Source organism: Theropithecus gelada, chromosome 19 (genome assembly GCF_003255815.1).
Source record: "Theropithecus gelada isolate Dixy chromosome 19, Tgel_1.0, whole genome shotgun sequence".
NCBI classification, from domain to species: Eukaryota; Metazoa; Chordata; class Mammalia; order Primates; family Cercopithecidae; genus Theropithecus; species Theropithecus gelada.
In genome coordinates this window covers 37,305,023-37,311,969 of record NC_037687.1, presented here as the reverse complement: position 1 = coordinate 37,311,969, position 6,947 = coordinate 37,305,023, and the positions used below count along the sequence as shown (strand labels likewise).

Here is a 6,947-nt window from a genome sequence, read left to right as displayed (position 1 = left end):
TTCACTTCCATGAGAGAGCACCTTTAGGTCAGATCCCTGTGGACAAGCTGCTGCCAGGTACATTTTCTCTCTTCTGTTTCTGCTTCTGGGGACATTATGTTTTCTATGGAGTGTCCTAAGCCTCACAAGGCAGTTGGCTGATGGCCTACAAAGCTTGTCTTTCTGTCCTCTCCACTCTGAGTCTCAGGTGAAGAAAGTTCTGTCCTTGCCCAGATGAGGCTCTGAGGGCTGAGCCCTGGCAGTGAGCAGCTCCAGGAGACACAGTCCTCAGACAACTGGTAAATCCTTGGTCCCAGTAAGCCCTGCCACAACCCAGCCGTGGCACAGGCTCCTCAGCTTTATCTGGAGTAAGGATTTAGGGATAGGTTCTGGGATTGAGGCTTCTAGGACTGAGCTTCTCTGAGAGTATCTCATGGGGCCTCTTAGGCAAAGCCCTGCTCAGTTCTCCAGGGTCTTTCTCAGGGTCAAGTTTATGAAGAGGACATGAGGTGCTTGGCTGAGACTGATCTCCTCGTGCTGAGCAACCCCCCCCCCCCAATCAGACTGTCCTTCCTGTGCAGCAAGTGTCTGCAGGGTCTGGAGGCAGGAAAGGAATTCTGATCTGCTGAAGTTTGTCTCCTCTGTGTGTATCCTGCACTAAATGCCAAAACCCCAACATGGGACATAATGCAGAGTGGGACACAGCCACAGTCTAGGCCTGACAGTCCTGTGTGTGCAAAGTAGAAGTGACCCCGCACCCCCACACCGAGGGATCATATGGAATCACTCACGGTATAAGGTGTAATGTCCAGTTTCTCCTTCAGTCCTATCACCTCGCTTTATGATTTCTATGGTGTAGGATCCTGTGTCCTTCCGGGTGACATTCTGGATCAGCAGGGATGCATTGGAATATACTGTTTCTCGTCAACTGTATGCAGGCCCAAATATAATTGTTTCAGCGTCTATTACATATGATGTAATGTAAAGGTGGTGGTCCGTTTTTTGCCCTTTGTATCAGATGTAGCCAGTAAGATTCTGGGGCAAATTGTGGACAAGTAGAAGAACATCCTTCCCCTCGGAAACTTTGGTTGGCTGGGCTTCAATTGTGACTTGAGCAGTGGTGGGTGGGTTCCAGAAGATTAAAAGTGATGCTAGGAGGTGGAGAGAGCATCAGTCAATATTGAGACCTATGTATGGGGGTGAAAGCATTGAGCCCTGGGTCCTGAGAAGATTTCTTCAATCATCAGCCTTGAAGATACACACACACCCCAGTAGGACAGTAGGACACACACACACCCCTTTGTGTCTGTGTGTGTGTTTGCGTGTGTGTTTGTGTGTGTGTGTGTGTGTGTCCTACTATCCTACTGGGTGAAAGTCAGCAACATGACCCCCATTCCTTCAACCCTTCTGACCTTGGCATTTTTCTGTTTGGAATCCTCTTCCCCAGGGATCTTCATGGCTCCCTCCACAACACCCTCAGGTCCTGCTCACATCAGGGCATCCTTAGACTTCTTTCCTGACACCTCCTTCAGAGACCCTGGGTCTTCCCTTTCTGACCTTTCCCTGCTCTGCTCCCTCCAGAGCACTTGTCAACACCTGACCTCACATTCTAGATCTCTTTGCATGTCTGTCTTCCTCCCCATGACAGTGTGAGCTCCACGAGGACAGGGACTTTTGTGATCTTGGTTGCACCCCAGTGTCTGGGACAGGCTGCAGACTTTTGTAGATGTGAGAGTTCCCAGGGCCCTCCATGCCTGGGTTGTTTCTTTTATTCTTTCCCCAATTTTTGAGGTTTTTTGCTGAGGACAGTGTTTCATGCCCTGTTTATATTTTCATCTGAAGTGTCATCTGATAATAGTTATTATCATTTTACAAAATGTGGTGTCCGGTGCTGATTAACCTGGAAAACAGAACACTTGAGATTTTCCTACCTCTTACCAATTCCGGTTCAATGTCATTTTCCTGTTTTAGCCCCTGTCCCTCTCTGGTGTATTTTCCCCTATGCAGGCTCCAACAGAGCCTTCTTTCCTGTTTTTTGTTTTTTCTTTCTTTCTTTCTTTCTTTTTTGAGACGGAATCTCGTACTCTCTCCCAGGGTGACATGCAGTGGCACCATCTCGGCTCACTGCCACCTCTGCCTCCCAGGGTCATGCAAACCTCGTGCCTCAGCCTCCCGAGCAGCTAGGATTACAGGAGCATATCACCACACCTGGTTAACTTTTTTGTATTTTTAGCAGAGACGGGGCTTCACTGTGTTGACCAGACTGGTATTGAACTCCTGGACTCATGATCCGCCCACCTCAGCCTCCCAAAGTGCTGGCTTCTTTTATTTCTTAGAACCCCATCCTCTCCAGGAAACCCCATTCAATCATTCTGCTTCCTCCTCCTGTCCTCTCCCAGGAAGTTCTCTCCTCACCTGTGAGCAGGAGCTCCTTCCAGGTGATGTGCAGTGTGCAGGGAGGGGCTGAGAGGCGCCCCATGGCTTGTGCCGCCTGCGTGTTCTCCTCTGTGGAGATGAGTCTGGGATCCAGAAACTTTCTGAGCACGGCTGTCAGCTGTGCTGTCCTTCCTCCTTCTGTGCTGAGCCTCTTCCCGGGGCAGGAGCACCTCTCAGGCTCATGGGCAGGGTCTGTGCCCAGGACACCTCTCTGTTCCCTCCCCTCTCAGTCCTGCCTCCTTGTCCCTCCTTCTCTATTTCCTTTTGTCTGTGTGTCAGGTCCCTGGGAATTGTGGAGGCCTCTGTCTTTTTCAGCAGTGATTCTGTCACCATACCTCAACACACACTGTGTGCAGAAACATAAACACACACACAAAAGAGACACACGCAGACACACACATACCCTGTATGTTGGAGCACAGTTCTGGGCCTCAGCCTCCTGCTGTCCCCATGGGTCTGGGTCTGGATGCACATTTGCACCCTTTGCCCTCTTGCTGGAGCTGTACCAGGTCCCTGTCACAGGGACACCCCATTGTGCTGTGGGTGAGTTCTGTGTCGCCTGGTGACAGGAACCCTTCCTTTCTTTAATTGTGTCTAGCTTGGCTGCAGCTTCCAAGGATAGACATTCTGGACCCGGGTGTCCCAGAGGAAACTATGCTTCCTGGAGCTGTGCAGGATGAATCTCTCATGTCTCTTGGGAGGAGAGGCCTGTGGTGGTTGCTCAGTGGGGGCTGTGAGTCCCATGGTCAAAGGGACGGTTCTCAGTCACTCTGTTGCTCCCTGGGGTCTGGTGGCTGAGCTGGGGCTCACGGTTTCTCATTTGTTCCTGACCATCCTTGGTGTCCTCTCTTCTCTGTCCAGCTGATTGTCCTGTGATTACCACACCTTCCCCATGGTGGTGCAGGAGGAAGTGGGGAGTTACCCAGGAACCTCGTGGAACATGGCTCGTTGAGATGCAAGAAGGGGAGCCTGGGACAGAGCAGGGCTTCAGAACTGGACAGATTCATCCCGACTTACTCCGTCTGCCCTCCATGTGCTGACATACCCAGGGGTCTGTACTGAGGGTTTTGACCTGGCCGAGCTGCTCTCTGTAGAGGAGGAACAGGCAGTCGCCAGAGAGCCTGTCTGGAGGGACGTTGCCCACCCCTGAGAGGGCGGGTGGGGGTGAGTTGTGTTCTGGGAGCAAATAGCAATAATACCCCATTCTCCCGGCAAGGACACAGGAGAGGTCTGTCTTCCCAAGGGATAGCCGGGTGTAGGTGACCACGTCCTGGATGGTGCCTGTGTGTGACCATCCAGGCGCTCTGAGCCCCACAGGGTACAGCGGGCAGACAGGTCACAGGGTGCCTGACTGATTCCCGGGGAGGCTGTAGACCCTCAGGCAGCCGCTGTTCTGTGTCAGCGCTAGGCTTGGCCTGGGATGCCCCAGAAAACAGGACAGATGTAGTAGGGGCGGGCATTTAGTGAGCAGTGACAGAAAGAGTTGATTAGGATGGAAGGAGGTTACGAGGGGAGAGCGCCCAGTATGGCGTCGCGTGCACCATCGCTGCCCTGGGAGATGTCTTTTTAGCTGATCCCAGGGAAGGAGCAGGTGTGTGGGTCAGGAGCTGCCTGCAGAGGGAGTGGTGTCAGGTTGGAGGCCTCCAGGTCAGGGAGGAGCTGACAGAGTCCGTGTGGGGAGCATGGAGGGCCCTGAGGACTTGGGCCGAGGTGACCCTGGTGAGGGTGCCTTTGGGTTTTGCTTTGGGTTTTGCTAAGGGAGGTCTGCATCCCCTGGGATCCAGGCTGGGAGGGACTCCGCCGCCCTCTGGTGGACAGCAAGGGAAGTGTGGGTGGCCCTAGTCCCAGGCCAGGCGGCGTGTTTTATTCCTCAAGGATCTGCACATTTCACATGAGGTCACCCATATGTTATGTTGCAGCTCCATCACCTTCCAGCCCCGTGAGTGCCGGTCTCTGCGGTTCTACATTCGCTGTTCTCCCTCTTTCACAATCGGATGTCCCAAACGCAGATTTTTGTCAACTTCTGTGAGTTTGTGTTTCTAGGCGGCACTGCGTATACCCTGGGGGCAGTGATATCTGGGGCTGAGCACTGCACATGGGCTTGGGAGCAGAAGAGGGAGCAGCAGGGTGGGAGGATCAATGCCAGGGGAGCAGGGACAAGTCATTTTCATTTTCTCATTCCCAGGGACCAGAAACCAGGATTCTGACTCCAGGGCACAGTACCACACCCTACTGGTGTCCCTGGATGTCATGAGTGCTCATAGTGTCATGTTACCTTGACATTCATTTTTTAAGGTGTAAGTTTTTTTGCCTCACATCAGAGTCAGGTCTTGGTCACCATGGCAGTTTTCAATACTGTATCTGTTTCAAGTGGCTCCAGTTTGTGTCCAGAGATAAAATCTTAGAGGCATCTCTCCTGCTTGGTGTGCTGGGCTCCCCTCTCTCCAGCTGCTTTCTTTAAACGGATAATTCTGACATTTGCCCTCACATTTAAAGTGACCACTTGTCAGTCACAGCATGATCTTCTGGTCCCAGTGTTTGCTCTCCTGGTCCCAGTGTTTGACATCTGTGGTCTCCAGGTGTGCCGAGTGCTCCCCAGTGTCTGTAAGTAGTAAAATCACTTACACTTTCACGTTGTGGTTGTATCACTGTAGCCTCACATGCCATCCAGGGCCTGACATCGAGGCTGCCCTATGGGACCTGTGCTGGTTGAGCCTCTGCTGGAGCTCTTGTTTTGGGACCTCTGGTTCTGCTGGGGACAGGAGCTTCCAGTTAACTTGATTGAAAATGTGATACGATTCATTGAAAACACTGGGTCAGATGATGTATTCATGGGCTTCAGCTGCCATAACAAACACCTTAGCCTGGGTGAATTAAGTAATAGAAATTGATTTTTCACAGTTCTGTGAATAATGTGCAATTTTAATCACTTTAAAATGTGCAGTCAAGTGGAATTAGCCACATACACAGTGTTCAGTTGCCATCACCACTGTTTTTCCTAGAAAAATTTTTATCATTGTAAACTGAAACTTTGTATCTTTTGAACAATAATAAGTCCCTGTATTTTCCACCCTAGACCTTGATCACCTCTACTCTGTCTCTATGAATTTGCCTATTCTTGATGTTTCATAGAAATGGAATTATACATATATGTTATTTTGTTTCTGATATGTTTCACTTTGTATAATATTTCCAAAGTCCATGCGTGTTCCAGTGGATGTCAGAGCTTCATTCCTCTTTATGGCAGATTAACATTTGGTTGTATGTGTGACCACATCTGTTTATTCATGTGTTAATGAACACTTGGATTGTTTTCATATTTTATCTTTTGTGAGTATTGCTGCAATCAACATTCCCATGTAAGTACCTGTTTGAGTCCCTGGATTCAATTCTTTGGGTACATATCCAGGAATGGATGCTGTTTCACATGAGAATTCTATGATTAGCTTCTTGAGGAACAGCACAACTGTTTCTCCTGGTGGCTGTACCTTTTTATAATCTCACCAGCAATGTATGAGGATTCCAAATTCTGCATAAGGCTTTCACTTGTTATTTAACATTTTAAAAGAATGGTAGCTATATTTGTAGGTGTAGTGTGGTGTCTCATTGTGGCATTGAATTTGTATTTTCCTAATGAGTAATGATATTGAGTTTCTTTTCATGTCCCTCTTGATGATTTGCATATCTTCTTTGAAGAAATGTCTATTTGAGTCCTTTGCCCATTTATATAAATTGGGTGGTTTGTCTTTGTGTTTTTGAGTTGTAGCCATTCTTTATATATTCTGGGCATGAAACCATTGTCTGAGTGATTTGCAACTATTATGTCTCATTCTGTGTTTGGTCTTTTTATTTTCTTGATAATATCCTTTGATGCACAAAAGGCTTGCGTCTTTAGCTCAATTTATCTATTTTTCCTTTTTGTTTTTCAGGCATTTGGGTCATACCTGAGAATCCATTGCACATTTGAGGTCATTAAGTTTTACCCCTATGTCTTTTTCTAAGATGTTTTTATGGTTATAGATCTTATAATTAACTGACTGATCCATTTTTAGATAATTGCTTGATATGGTTGTAAGTATAGTTCTCTAAGTTTATTGTTTTACATGTGGTTATCTAGTTCTTTCTGCACCGTTATTGGAGAGGATGATTGTTCCTCTATTAAGTTATCTTGACACCCTTATGCAAGAGCAATGAACTATAAGGGTGAGGGTTTATTTCTGGACTCTCAATTCTATCCCTTTGGTCCCTATTTTTGTTCTTATTCCAGCAGCTTCTGTTTTTAGTAGTTGTAATGTCTTGTGAGATTTCAAATAAGAAAGTTCAAGTTGTGCAATTTATTTTGGCAAAATTGTTTTGGTTATTTAAAGGGTACTTTTTTGAAAAGCAAGGAGGCCAATGTTTTCCAATTGGAAAGTCTTTTCTGTCTTCTTCGGAGGGAAATTTTGCAGCGTAGGGATGTTTTCAGGAACTTTATCAAAGTAGGTAAATTATCACCACTTCCATTGCTGAGGTACTGTGTTAAAATGTGTGTT

At 47.8% G+C, this 6,947-nt stretch overlaps 1 pseudogene across 1 annotated transcript in view; it reads right to left on the bottom strand.

Moving 5' to 3' along the window:
- Positions 1-2,700, bottom strand: part of LOC112612121 — an 11,802-nt pseudogene extending 9,102 nt beyond the window's left edge. Inside the window, exon 1 of the transcript XR_003116812.1 lies at positions 2,395-2,700. The product of XR_003116812.1 is annotated as a pregnancy-specific beta-1-glycoprotein 8-like (transcript). The remainder of the gene's footprint in view (positions 1-2,394) is intronic.
- Between the last annotated feature and the right edge of the window lie 4,247 nt (positions 2,701-6,947).